The 16,076-nt window shown below is 42.1% G+C and overlaps 1 protein-coding gene across 7 annotated transcripts in view; it reads right to left on the bottom strand.

Annotated features, from left to right (window-relative positions):
- LOC133126158 (sodium/potassium-transporting ATPase subunit beta-1-interacting protein 3) overlaps positions 1–16,076 on the bottom strand; it is a 92,284-nt gene that overhangs the window by 70,431 nt on the left and 5,777 nt on the right. The window lies entirely within an intron of this gene.

Here is a 16,076-nt window from a genome sequence, read left to right on the forward strand (position 1 = left end):
AATAACATCACATTCCTAACTATCGTATTCATTTTAATGGACTACAAGGCTCCCATTTAATGCGTCAGTGGACATAATAAGGCAGCTGCTGGGATTTTTCCAGGGTTTCAGATGCAAAACAGAGAGAGCTGCCACCACTAACCCAGAGGACAAGACCATTTCCGCTAAAACACGGCAGGAGGTCTGTCTAGCCTAACACCCAGGACACACTCAATTACTTAATTTCTCTGAGTACTTTAAATAGAAGCAGAAGAACCCCTCAAATGCCTCACAACATAATAAAATTAACAGATTTCTGGACATGTAACAATCCTATAAAAGCCTAATTCCTCAGCCCTAAATGCACATCTGTTACTAAAGCAACAGCAGCGACATGTCCTGCAGTTTAGCAGCAGTGGTTACCAGGGGCTCTCGCGCTCAGTGTGTTTGGATCTGTTTGGTAAACGGGGAGAGAGTGAGCAGTGCTGGGTTAGGTCCCTCCAGGACTTTCCACCATAGCGATAGACAACAGAGCGCTGTGATTCCACGTGGGATGTGGCTTCGTCCTGATCCTCTGCCCCGCTTTAACGCCATTTAATTTCCAATCCCGCAGGAACCCAGCCCTGCCCACCTGATAATAACAGCCCTCTCATGGCAAAACGCCTAATTCCAGAAGAGCAGAAACCACAGGCAGAATACAGACACGGAGCGGAACAGACTTATTTTAGCCACCAACATCCTTCTAAATGCAATCTCAGCCTGGCAGGGAGGGAGATTCTGCCAATTTGGCCGAGGTGACTAGTAAACACAGTTGTGTTTCCGGAATGTTCATAAGACTCGTTATCCTTACAAGACACCGTCTGTACGAGCCCTGCTCACACTACCGAGCAACACATATTACATAATTGTGTTATAAACTCTTTTAATTTGTTTTACTCTGCACATATTATAGAATTGTGTTATAAACTCTTTCACTTTGTTCAGGCTCACATTACGGGACATAATGCAATGTAACCCTAATACATATCAAAGATACACCATAGCAAAATCATTCTTTCTATTATATTGCAAAGGGGAAAAGAGTACATTGGAATGTTTAGATGAGTTATTGTAAGTTGTTACTGTGTGTAATTTAAATATTAAGGTTCAGATATTAAAGTTTTAATACCTCAAGGCACTAAATCTTTAGCAGTACAGATAATGCTGTTTCTTTCAAAGAGGTAATGTGTTTTTCTTACTACAGTATATTTACCAGATGAGCATACATTTTCCTGGGAATAATTAGATCTAATTATTACTATGGATATAATTATACAGGATAATATCCTATATGGTCATGTTGTATTAAACAATCTCTACGCTGGCCTGACACTCCCAATAAATCTTGAGCAGGCATATGCTGCATATTTCATCAACCAGGGATGGGGGATAGAGGTGATCGTATTTCTGTCCTCTATCCTAGATCACTTTTCCTGCATGCTCAATTTAGACAGCTTTTTCCTTTTGTTGTGCCATTACTTGGACCTAATAAGACATTTATGATTTAACAAAGAAGCTGTGTACATCAACGCATTAGTGACATTTCCTGTATACTGAGAAATATTTTTATAATAGATTATTATAGATTATTATTCTATTTTTGGCATAATCTCAGATTTGTGTTTGCAATACAGAAGTGAACTATTTTATACTATATTTGTCAATAAATAATGGAAGAAATAGTTTTTATGATGACTGCACAACAAAATAAAATCAATGTTCCAGCCAGTTGTTGACATATCTTAATGGCAGCTGCCCTATGCAATGAGCCTTCCCCAAAATAGAGCCTCAGCATTTCAAACTTCATTTACATACCAGTGTGTTCAGCTACAGTTAACTACGCTGCATTGCAAGTGGCACATACACAAGACTCAAAGGGCACATTAGCCATTTCACACAACCAGCAGATAAAACATACCTCAAGCATAGCAGTGGCAGAAATATCCCTGGTCCAAATATATATATCAAATCATCAAAACATTTTACTGAGGAATTCTGAGAACAGCATGTTGCCAAAAGTACATTTTATCATTCTGTTGGAGATTACCATGTAATTATGCCTCAGAATTTATTTTAAAAAAACACAAAAAAACAGCTCAGGAATAATATTCTAAAAGTATCAGACATAAAATGTTTGTGCATGGTGATTATATGGCAATCATGACTTTGTAAACCTGCACTGATATAACATGAGCTACTTTGAAGTAGACGTGTCCCTATTCCAGAAAAACAACACATCTAAAGTTCACTATAACTACCTGGCTAAAATAAAACATTTTAAGCACTCACAATATACGGTATATCACAACATATGCACATATATTACAGCAATTACTTTCAGGTTACAATTAGTCATGCATCAGGTAAATCCACCATAACACCTAGTAAAATACCAGTCAAATGATGAGCTTCTTATGGCCCACAGCCTGAACATCAGCAGTGCATTCTGATATTTACAATCACAAACAGAGAACGACTGGATGGGACGCCAGGAGGGAGGAGAAATAAAGATTTAAAGCCTACTGTCTAACTGCTACACATAGGCAATAATTGAGCATGTGAAAAGTAGCCTTGGGTCTGGAACACCCAGGTGGGCAATTATGACAACGCAAAGCGTTATTTTTTTCCATTTGAATTATTCATCAGCGGAGAAGCATATTTTGCTCCTGTTCAGTCCCTTTGTGCATGCAGACATGCATCACTCACAGCCATGCCTAGTGCAGACAGTAGTTTGTAAGAAAAGCTAAATTGCACGACCAGCAAACAGCTCAGCAGAGGTCTCAGTAAATGCTGCTGGTGTTAAGAAAAGAAAAAAGAAAAAGCTGGCACATAACACAATAATCCCTCATAACACAGGCTACCTACTGCATTTCAGATTTGCCACTGTTGCTTAACAAGTTCTTGCGGGTATGTCTGCATTGATTTGAAGATGAGCTAAGGATTTATTTGCAATTTCATCCGAGTTTATGCAGTCTGTGATTCCGTTCCATCGCCCGCCCAGCTCTCTATCCTGGCATAAGCCAACAGCAATGAGCACTCAGCCCAGACTCAGCCCAGACTCAGCCATCAAATGAACCAGACTGTTTTCACAATGGGAAATATGGGAAATATGTGTCCTGTTAACGAAAAAACCTCTGAGGCTGATTTATAAGACAACAAGTTTTACAGACTGTTTCATTTCTTCTGTGTATTATGAGGATAGCCACATACAATTCCTTCCTCTACTTCCAGTATTTTATGTGTTGAAACAGAAGCCTCCTTCCTACACAGCAAACTGTAGACAAAGTTGATCAGCTACTGTTGGCCCTTTGTTTTTCTTAGATTGCCCAATCTCAACCATCGTTGGCGCTTTCTTTATGACTGAAAACCATTAAAAACAATTACTTAATGAGAAATATCCACATTTTCAGTTAATGTAGCGTATCATTGATCTCTTATAGAAAGAAAACAGGGCTTTCCCAGTTTAACCCAATTACTTTTTCATAATCATGGTGTTTTTAGCTCATATTGGTTTAAACCAAATTCTTACTACCCGCTGTATAATGCACAACATTAGCCAACATGTTAGCAGCATCACATTGCCGCTCTTTGTCTTGACTCTCCAAAGCTCAGCGAGATTAGGCTGAAACAACACTGTAAATCCACCATCCGTTTGTATGATAGCTGCTCAGAAATCTCAGAAATCATCAGCTTAACACTGGACATAAACAGCGGGACGCCGCGGTGCTTACGGACAGGACAGCCGACCGGCGAGGCCAGCGTGAAACGGATTCCATTAGGAAGGGGCAGGATTTATAGATCCGCCACCGCGGGGAGAGGGATCCTGATGACAGCGGCAGCCAAGCGTGAGTTTACAGCGCTGTCATCAGAAGCATATTTACCCAGGTGACACTGCTGTTGAGACAGCAGCTGACATGAGCCCAAGGCCTGCAGTCAGATCGATAACCCTGTGTGTTAAGAAACTGCAGGTGAGCGATTGAGCCACAGCTCCTCCATCACTTACAGGCCTCATTGTTGGAAATTTAGTGTACAAAGTACTGAGTGACATATGACTTCATAGTACTGTTTTTTAATAGGCGAGATAAGGTATCAATAGTACTTCAAACTCATTCAAATGAAAGGGAGATTATGTAAATAAAAGAAACTAAATATGTGTGACAGCACATCTAAATATTCTGTCAAAATAAGGGTTCAATGATGGTGTTGTTGGAACCAGATTTAATTACAAATTCAGTGCATGTGACTCAACCACTCATTAGATTAAGGGAAAAAAGTATCTAATCCGCAATGATTATGACACAACCACAATCTACACCCACGCTCTCAAAATGATCTCATCCACAATTATTATGACACAGCCACAATCTACACCCGCGCCCTCATAATGATCTCATCCACAATGAATATGACACAACCACAATCTACACCGGCGCTCTCATAATGATCTCATCCACAATTATTATGACACAGCCACAATCTACACCCGCGCCCTCATAATGATCTCATCCACAATGAATATGACACAACCACAATCTACACCTGCGCTCTCATAATGATCTCATCCACAATGAATATGACACAACCACAATCTACACCCGGGCTCTCATGATGATCTCATCCACAATGAATATGACACAGTCACAATCTACACCCGCGGCCTCATAATGATCTCATCCACAATGAATATGACACAACCACAATCTACACCTGCGCTCTAATGATGATCTCATCCACAATGAATATGACACAGCCACAATCTACACCCGGGCTCTCATGATGATCTCATCCACAATGAATATGACACAGTCACAATCTACACCCGCGCTCTCATGAAAAGGCCCGAGGTACAGGCACTTAACTGAAGAGCCATGGAAACAGAACTGCAGCTGAGACCTGTGTTATTCCAGGGCCTTGGCTCAAGTGCTTTAGCCTAATCACAATAAAAGCATTTGCGATTAAACAGCTTTTTTAACAAAGTGTTGTTGTTGGAGCATGACACATCAGGAAGGAATGGAAAATCTCATGTTTGCTAAACTCCTCAAGAGGGCATTCTGAGAATCTAGGATCTTTCCCACTTTAGCCCCACAGGCATAGCAAATCTGACCACACATACGAAACACAAAACTGTACAGGAAGAGGCCAACAATTTTCTTGTTCAATTTTCTGACAGACATCTAAACTCCAGCAATGGTGTAATGTGATTCTATGGCACTGTATGATTTCAATACAGTCCACATCTCGCATAAACACAGAAATGTGAAATGAAGCACTACACCATGTAATTATGTGCAAAAATAGACCGCAGTCAGCATATGGTTAGTCATAAAGAAAACCATAAGCACTGTGCATTTGCATGTGTTTAGCTATAGGATACTGAGCACTCCCACGCTGTAGCTACATAATTCTGAAACTCACGGTCTCTGGTTTGCCTGTTCATGTTAATATTTAACACAAAATATAGAAATGATTCTCACATTTCATTTTCACAAATTAGATTACTGTTCCTTTTTACTGCCAACAAAACCTTCTTACACTACGGCAAAATACCAACCTAATTTGCCATAGCCTGCTAGGAATTTTTGGGAAAAACCAAATAAATTCTGACATATTTCCCCATGTTCTACTGATAAGAGGGTGTAGCTTCATGAACAACAAAATATGTGGCACTACAGTGAGTTCCCACTGATTCACCGGTTTTAGCATAATTTTTTGCAATAGACATCAATGTTCATCGGTTCATATGCAAATGTGGATATGAACCGGAAGATAGTACCTGCAGCCTTTATTGAGCTCAATAAGCATTATTCTCCTATCGCTGCCATGTTTCCTCATATTATAGCAACATAGCAGTCTCCTACATCATGTCCTACAGCAGAGTTCAGTACCATTAACAATTTAACCTTAATTTCCTCATTTTAATTTCAATTCAGCGTCACCTTGAGCTACCATGCCAGCTGGCAGATGTGCTCTCAGTTGAGATTTCACTCCAGTTGCGTCACCGACAGCGGGCTGCAGAGGAATGGCAGAGAGCGAATCTCTGGCGACCAAATTCATCTCAACGCGGTCAGCTTCGGGGGTAAACACGAGATAAGGCCGCTTTGGGATCAAGCAGTACTGCTGCTCTGTAAACAATATGAGAGCCAACCTTCACTGGCAGACAGCGCGGCACCCTCTCCACTGTTACACCCTGTGAGGACGAGGGCTCTCTGGAGTACGGACAGCTGTGCCAGAGAGAGGCTGCTGTTCACGCCGTCGCAGGGCAAACGAGACGCGGGGAGATGCAAGCAAGACGTAATCCGCCAGTTCAGGCGAACGCGACTGAAACACGACTCGCCTTTTATTATCTGCATAGCGCCTATATCCCCTGCGCAAAATTCACTTTGCGGACAAAAAAAGGGAACAGTGTTTCACTGCAGGCGTGGCACTTCACTGAATTGCTCTCCACATAAACGTGCTCCCCTAGTCACAGAGCTGAAGCACTTTCCAGCCCCACTCCATTTGTAAGTGTTTCATTCATTTACATCTAAACAACCAGGATCAGAGTTTTAAAACACCTTCTCCAAATGGCATCAAGAAAAAAAAAGCACTTTAGCATGGAATTATTCTCCAAACCCCAGATTAATTGGTTTAAACTGAATGCCTGCTCCCAGCTGACTGCAGAGGCTGAGAGGTAGTTTGCTTTATACTGTCGGTCTCTAACTATATTAACATAAATAGAGAACTGAGAGCCCCAGATGCTTAGCTACCTTGCTATGCATTAACAACTACCAGTGATTAAAACAGTATGGAGATATAGTGCCAAAAACCAACAGGCTCAATGAACTAGAAGAGGGAATGGGTTTCGCTGCAAATACTGTTTATAAACCAGAAGTAAGATGTCATGAGCAACAAACCATAACAAATTGCAGTTCCCCCTTCCTTACCATTAGGGTCCTTTTCTACTTCAGAACTGGGGCTAGGCTGGTTCTCTTCATTAGATTCCAGATATGTTTCCATGATTTTTTGGTCACTCTGACCAGCGTCAGGCCAGCCTGTTATAGCCTCACTGCTGTTGGCCTATTTAAAAAAGAGCTGCACACAGACAGAAGGCAGCATAACAACACTGCTTCCATCCATGTTAGTGGCAGAATAAACTGAAGAGATAAACAGAGAAGACAGGGATAGCACACCACCAAGGCAGATAACAGCAAACAGCCAGAGGTAGACAGAAGCAATATGGAGTCTGCCTTTGTTTGTTTGTTTGTTTCTTGATGGGGACACTTAAGCCTTGGGCCTCCGGCAAAGCCCAGGCAGCTGTCTCGATCTGGGCAGAAGGCAGCATTCGATGTGATGCCAGGCAGCAAGGCTGTGGCAGCACTAAATCAATGGAAACGCGAAACAGAACTATCCCGGGTCAGACTGCCGCAGCAGAAAACCTCACTAACACAGACCCAGCAAGACAAAATCCAACAACATGCATGTGAGGAAAAACAAGAGAAAGTCGGGCTTCCAGTTCTGCCTTATGACATTAAGGTGGGCTTTGGCAGTTTGCTTGTTTGTTCCACGGTGAATAATAAGATTCACATCGCTCATTTTCCATTCCTCACAGCCTCAAATAAAGCCAGGGGACACCAGACCCTGGCCTCCAGAGTTCATGCCGGAGCGGTAGTCATTACGCTGGTACACTTCACCAAGTCGGGCTAGCGGCTAGCGCAGGGCCTCCCTCTGCCTCCCTGTTGCCCTGCAGCACGAGCAGGGCCTGGTCCCTCCCCAGGCAGCCCTTTCACAATGACAGATTTACCCAGGGTCTGGAGGCTGGGGCCCCCTGTGATCCATGCTACCGTTCTCAGAGAGGAGCCCGCCACAGTCGCTCTCCCAATTATCTGCACTTCCGCCATGATCATACTGGTCATTAATCATGCGCCTCTCGAGAGGGTTGGGCCTGAGTTACAAATTTATGTTGAGAAATTGAGGTATGGAATAGATACATTAAACCTCTCTTTTTTTTTTTAGATCCACTCGGGTTTTACTGCACCTATGTTCTGCTGACCAACTTACACCTTTCTTATACTTTCTTTTATTTTCAGTCTAGATAAAATACAACTAGCAAGCCTTGAAACAGAGGGGATATGTGGAGTACATACACAGTTTGGCTTCCCGTGAAGAAAGGCCTTTTTATCCTCTGAAAAGATCTTATTCACTTGCTGCATATGAGGTTGATCAATCGCCTAATTTAAATGTTAATCATTTGAGGTCTTGTTCAAAGGATTGAACCTCAAAGATATTCATGATGAAGAGAAAGCGAGAGGGGAAGTCTCTCTAGTGCACTTCCGGGGGGCTTCACAAGACATCTCGCAAAACAAAGGACTTGGGAGGCCCTTGTATGCTTTGTCAATGGAAAAAAATGGCAGCCATATGTGCAGCCTTAATTAGCAGGCACAAGTCCACCGCACCTCTGACACATCCAAATGAAGAAGCCAGCGGTGCGGGGGGGGGGGGCTCATCTGACTTCCTGAGTCCAAGATGATGGGAGGCATAGGAATTATTATTACACAACAAATGAATAAAACAGCAATCTGTGCCACTACACTCTGCCGAATGCAAGTCATTTTCATTGGTTACTTCTATTGATATAGCCCTCAAAAAACAAAAACAGCTCTAGATAGATTTTGAAACAGCTGTTAGCTGATTGACCAGTTCAGACCAGCTCCCAGCTTGACATGGTTTAGGTGGTTACCAGTTTGGACTGGCTCCCAGCATGACATGGTTCGACCAGCTCAATGTCTATGTTTTGAAGACAAGCTACCAGCACTAGTTGGTTAACCAGCTCATAACCAGCTAGACCAGCTTCATGACCAGTTTGACCATGTTGATTCACCAGCTCGTACCCAGCTTGAAAGCTGGTCAAGCTGTCATAGCTGGATTTTGCAGCAGGAAGTATGCCCATCCACCACAACATAATTTTTGTTTTTATCCCACTGCACTTGCGACCAGTATCTCTAACAGGAAGTCTTAGAATGTCAGCGTGTTTTTGTGCGAGCTGAGCTATGGCTGAACACCACAGTAGGCTGATTAGATCCTTAATTAATGCCAATCACAACAGGGATTGCTCAACACTCACGATTAGCAGCAGAGTACAGCAGAGTACAGTACAGAGGTAGCCTGCTCCTATATAAAATAAACCAGGACAACATAAGAGCATCCAATTTATAACATTGGACTGAATTGGGATATGTAATATATGTAATACAGTATATGCACCTTAATTTGATATATAGTATGTGGTTAACATACAGAGTGAAAGTGGTATCCCCTGTGAGGCATGTGTGTAACAACATCAGCCATGAAGTCAGTGCAAATGCTGCATTTCAGATGAATATGTAGCACAGGGGCTCTTTCATCCTGTAATTTAATGCTCTGTGTTTCTGTAGCATGACGATGTATCCCGGCCCCGAGGAAACTTCCCGCTTCGTGCCGCAAAATGAAACGAAATTTCATTACTTCCGTGGCGCTAGCAGCAGTTTTAGATGGCCCCCCGCTGAGGTCTGTGGGGTTGTCTAAGTGCGCGATTCAGACTGGAACCGCCCTGTTTGCTCATAGGGAGGAGAAACAGCCATTCGCTCTGCCCCTTTGTGTCTGCCCCAGCCTGCGGTACACCGTGCACGGGCACCCCGGATCCCTGCGGACCACTGGGGTGACCTGCATCATGCAGACTGGCCGCAGGGCTCCGGGCTTCACTCAGTGAGTCCCAGGGCAGCTCCAGCAATGAACCCATCAATCAGCACTGCTTTACATGAGGGACAGCCAGCCCATTACGCCGTCCTTCAGCGCTGAAATGGAAATTGGCAGGAGCGTTGAACCAATCGAGTGGCATCACCAATCAAGGCAGAACTCCAGGAGGAGGCTTTGGCAAGCTGCCCTGAATGACCGTATGCAGCCGCACAGCGCCCGGCATTCATCAGCATCCCGAGCGAACCGGTTTGAACGTGTTTCCAGTTAAGCGACTGTCACTGTTCTGTGGTGTTGTGTCATCCTGAATGAACCGGGAATGTTTCCTGTTGAGGGCCTGTGACTATTCTGTGGTCTTGTGTTTTTTAAGCAAGTTTTCTGGCTCAACTTTCCACTTCTTCACAGCTTATGAAAAAGCCGTGGAAAATTCAGCAGCAATGACATTTCAAAGCATTCTTTCCTCTTTCTTTTCAGTTCCCCACAAAAACCATGAAACTGTGCAGCAGGAGAACGACAAAGTTCAGGTGCAGGAGAAACAATTGCTTAAAGCACTCAAGCACTACTCAAATCCATAGCTAAACAATTCATATTCACACAAGCAACCTCTTTACAACACTGCGGAAAAAAATGTTTCAGGCTTTACTTGGTACAATGATGTGCTAATCAAGGAAACTTACTGAATACTAATTTTCAGATTAATCAAAATCTTTTTAGAAAACAGATCCTTTCACGTCTTCATGTACCTAGTATTCATACACATATCTTTCAAAACTGAACATCAACTGAAATATGTGTGGGAAAACGTTTAAGAAATACAATACTGTATCTGTGTTGCTCATGGCCAGTGTCTCCACATCACTTTGTGTTGGGTTTCAATGTCACCATACCAACACAAGCTAATTCATGTTAGTGGAGCAGCGCGGGGACATTTTCCCTGAGATATAAATCAATGCCCTGATGCAGTGGTGGGGACACTATGCTGTAAGGGATGATAAAACGTCTGGTCACAATGTGGTCAGCATACAATGCTAGAGCACTTATGCTAGAGCAAAAGGGAAGCAAATTCCCTACAGTGCTATAGAAACCTGAACTTCTAATTATCCCCCAGTCCACCGGCTAATCACAGTGCTTGCCTCTCTCAAACAAATGATGTGCAGTGACACCAAATATGACTGGCATACATAATGGAGGTGTTGTGACGAAGGGCGCTTTATTCATGCAAAGTAATATTATTGGTGATTTATTTATGTATTAGCTTATTAGCATGTTCCTGTTCTGTCCTGAACGTTAATAGAATCCCCTGCACTGGAGCTCTGAAGGGCTTATCCGAAGAGGTTCTCCGATCAATAACTTCTCTGCTGGTGTACAAGCATGATAGAGTCGCCTTGGACTTCAACTCATTTACACCAAACCCCCCCATGCAGCATTTGCCACTCATACTGTTAGATTTATTAGCCCATTTTTTCACTCTTTCATCTGTCTTGCTAAGTGCCAGTGTTGGACTACCCCATCAATCTCTGTGTGTGTGGAGCAAAAAGTTATTTTTAGACAAAGAAAATGTGCCTTCTGCAGCTGATTTGAATGATTGACTCGATGAGGTCCCTGCACTGAAGTCATGGTAACTGTGATCCTCTAATAAGAAAATGTAATCTGATAAAGTGTCCCATTTTCAAGTGTGTGGCTCATGTCCTTCAGTGAGGAAGAAGTTGTGAGAAGGTCACAGAGCTGCCAAATGACAGACCATAAACATAAGAGAGCATTACACTTGCTAGGTTGTCTCCCTTTCAAAATCAAGTCTTAAATGTTGCATATGCATTGCAGACAGTACAGATCTGAGAGACCAGATTCTTTAACATCTGGATATAGAAATGTTATATTTTGCATTAGGTGTTACAGCAACACAAAGTGTTTCTCTACACATTCTGTTGCTGAGGATTACCAATAAATGATTATTCTCATTTGTGCATGAAAATAAAATCCCTTAGTAAAACCAAATCATCTTTCTTTAATCTTTCTGCTGTATCCAGAATTGTTGTGTTTAGATTCCATCTACATTTCAGTTCAAATGCTGCTCTGTTGATTGCACCCATCGGAAAATCAGCCAGAAGCAATTTTTAAACAATTTCCACCACTGCCAATCAGAACACAATACTGCCCTCGTGGCTGCTCTAATTGAAGGGGGCTCCTGGGTACAGAATTCAGCAGAAGTCAGTCATTGTCATGCACATCCTGAAGAAGTGCTCACAACCCACCATACACTATCATTATCAGTCAGAGTCATGAGTGACTCTTCAGTGTCACTTCAGACCCAGAAATCCAGAGCTCCCAAAGCAGTAATGAGCTCCAGCCTTAACTCGGCATCCAGACGGTCCTGTCTGAAGGCCTTTACGTAGTCCTGTCGGCCACCTGGAAACCTGCAATGTGCCATTCAGATACTGTTCTGTTCCAGACCGTTTCAAATTCACCAAATTTCACAGTGGCATACAGGAGATCACAGCACTTTCTTGGACTTAAGGTTGGTCACACAATAATGAGGCGTATTCCCTTCCACAGTTATCCACTGCTTCGATTAAGCAGGGAGAGTCTGACTGCACTTGCTAGTCCATTGGAAACCTAATTCATGGAACACATCTGAGACTACACATACAAGTTCCCTCACAGCCAAATGTAATGGACGCCCATTGGGGGGGCTGGTAATATCTGCATTCAAACTGTGCATGAAATGAAGTGTCACCCCTGCTGCTTCAGAACGTCCGGCCGTGAGAAGATCAAACTACCGTTGCTTTGCCTCAGTGCCAATCCTGCCCTTCCAGTGTGGTAAGGCAAGGAATTACTCAGTTCACTCACCACCTGCTATATCAGCTAGAGGCGCGCTGATACTATCTGAAGCATCGGCATCAATGCCGATACAGTCCCTAACGTTTATGAAAACGTTCCTTTTCTGTTGTGTTTACGATTGACAAAGCCAATGTGACATGGTTGGTTATCTCTAAACTTTACTATGATATAGACTGCCGTGTTGTGTCGATTGCCATGTCTTTGGTTTAGGCTACAAAGTTTGAGAATGTTGTAATTGGTGAGAAATGAGCTGCCAGTATTTCAACGGCACTAAAGTTACTGTTTGTGCGGGCGAGTGCTTGCAGTCCCCAATCGCATGTAGTTAGCACAAACATGTTTCAGAAGGAGAAACTAACTAATGCGACAACGACGCCAACACGTATGCATTCTTTTTAGATTGGGTAGGTTTGAGGCTCAATTTAAGAAAGTCAAACCTAATTAAAACATCTGACAGTTTGTCACCAAATGAGCATGATGAGTTCACTACAAGCAACTATTGAGTGCTAGCCAGGCAAAGCTGCGAAGGCTACACCAATCCCAGGCAAGAGTGGCTTCTGAACATCAGCATGAATGACTACTAACATAATAAGTAGCCTACTCGGATCGGTACTCCGTATCGGCCGATCCACTTACTTGGTAGTCAGATCGGTTCTGAAAAAATAGTATTGTTGCACCTCTAATTCCAACAGTGGTGTAAACCTTCTACCAAACAGAATAAGGCTGGCCAGGCACCTAAATTGAATCCACTCCAATCCATGAAACAAAATCGACTTCAGAAAACATTCCCAAGGCAAATTCAGATGAATACATATATTTCCCAGTCCTCACACACTTTTGCTGCAGGTACATTTTTTATCTGAAATTATCAGCTTTCTCAATTTCTGCCCCCAGTTTCAAGACTCCTAGGTTATAAGCTTGGCATGATCCAACAATTTAGCCACAAGACACCAACAGATGGGGCAAGATGGCCTACGTATCATTGAATTTCTAACCTGCAGCACATTGCAGAAACAGAACAGAAGATGCCAATCATTCAATTGGTAAAAGACATCTTGTCATTTGATTATGGTAAGTAAAGCACATTTATACAAGCCCAGAGTGAAGGTCACCTAAAGGTCAGATGGGCATTTAGTTTGCAGGCTGTGTCCATAGTGGCTTAATTATCATAGTTCCACAATTTGGCCACTAGATAATGGGCATTCAATGAATTGACAAAGAAAGCTGGCTGAGCTAAATGCTTTTTAGTCATGACAAGTCATTTTTTACTTGTACCACAACAGTGTGGTGCTAGCCCCTGCCATATTAATGACTGTTAGGTACAACAGGAAGGTCACTGGTCTTGCAAAAAGAACAAAGCGTTTATTATACACATTTTTCATGACTAGCAACTTTTAGGACACCAAGTGCACTGTACAGTTTTAATTTAGCATGAAATGAGAAAAACTGTGAAAACAGTCAAAACAGTTAGTACATTTATGTTAAGCAACTAATTATATCCATAAAAATATGTGCTCTTATTTTTACTTTGGATATACTTGACGTTTAATCTTCCTTTTCCTACTGTGGAGAAATTAAATATGTTGTTTCACAGCAGAAAAACAGGAGTCACAAGAAATGGAATGAATGTTTTGGCAGAAGGTCTCATGCGAGTAGAATATGTGGTCACATGACAACTGTCTGTACAAGTGAACCATTACCACATTTCAATTCCTTTAGAAATGCACTGTTCCTTTTTTGGAAAAAAAAGTCTTACTTGATACTACAACTTACTTGCCACAGATTAGTACCTCAATCTAATATCATTAGTTTGGAGTTGCTTTCAAAATATTTATTAAGGGTACTATGATCAGTGTATCTCAACAGAAGCGCAAATAATGCCCCTCTTCTATGTGTCTTTAATGCATATGCAAAGTAAGGCCAGCACAACTTAATTTTACAGTTGAAGATAATGTCTTGTTTTCATTATTTGTGGTTAACTTAATTATGTAATGCTGGACTCCCTTTCTTAGTTTCTGGGAACTGATGTGGGAGTCTATACATGTGTTTTCTGTAGTAGTTCAAGGTCCTTAGTCATGTCATATGAAATAGTTTCTAGAGCCCTTTTGTTTCTGTTTTTAAGCAAACTCACATGATGAAAATGACATGATGTTTCTTCATCAGAAATGTTCAATCGATGAGCAGTCACATACTAGTCCTACTATAGTATATTCCTTGAGCTACTGTCATCAAGACTGTACTCTATATTCAATTCGACCCTACTGGAGGAGGGCGGATTATAGCAAAGATCTTTGATCACTTCAACCCCCTGCTCTGGCTCAAGACCATTCTCCTGACAATGATGCTGAAAACCCAACTCCACCATGCCAACTCAAATTAGACAAACCCCAGACTCAGCTTCATTTACTCACAGCTACAGGCCAAATATAGGAGACAGACAACTGATTCAACGAGGTGTGGTTCTACGAGGAAGTGTGTTGCATGGGGGCTCAAAACAGATGGCACTGGCATCAGGCCATGGTGTGCAGAGAAAAAAGGCACTCCCAGACGCTATCCTCACAGCTGAGGAGTAGCTACCTCGGGACAGTCTGATATGCTCTCTGCAGTCTCCAACTGTATTGTAACTGAACATCTCGGCTGTAGTAAAATGGAAATCAGATACCAGCAAGCACATTATATTGTGAATTCAGTACTATGCACAGCATGTCAACATATATTGAAAAAATCAATACCTAATAGTATACAAATCCAATTAATGATTGGGGGCAACACCTTCTAAATATATACAAAATGCCAAAACAAGGTAGCAGCTACATTTGGTGGTCTTTTCCATGAGGAGCATTAAGCAGAAGAAAAAACATTACGTATACAGTGCCATGAAAGACTGCTTCCAGAAGAACAGATTGCAATGCAGTTGAAAGCATTTAACTCTACAGGTTTAGGTTACATCTGGAAAACATTACTGTTCCAACAGTATCTGTACTGAAATGCAATCATGCAGAAAATGCATGAACATTACAGAAAAAGCTGCAGTCTTAGATAAACTACTCAGCAGGATCCGAAATGCCTGTAAAATCTGAAATCCTCTTTGCCTGACCCATAATTTCTCAATCTCACACCAATGGGTATTCATTCCATTCCATAGATAGAACTTGTTAACACTCCACGGCTATATTTTCCATTTCTTACACTTTGTGACATAATATGATTTCTGTATTTATATGGAGCATGACGAGTAGCAGACCAAATAGATGCTGCAAGCAGCTTCTCCTAGAATGATAGAATGGAAATTAAGTTTATTTGTTGTTGTTGTTGTTGTTATTGTTGGCGGTGGTGTGTGTGTGTGTGTGTCTGTGTGTGTGTCGCACACAACTAGTCACGCAGGTGTGGATAATTCGGGCAAGTAAAAAATAAAGGTTTGCTTACATCTTGTGGCTTAACCTTAAACAGTCGTGACTATTTATTCGTTTTTGTTTCCAACAGAGCTCAGAGCTTTGTTAGCATCCAGAACGATT

This window comes from Conger conger, chromosome 4, assembly GCF_963514075.1.
Source record: "Conger conger chromosome 4, fConCon1.1, whole genome shotgun sequence".
Taxonomy (NCBI): Eukaryota; Metazoa; Chordata; class Actinopteri; order Anguilliformes; family Congridae; genus Conger; species Conger conger.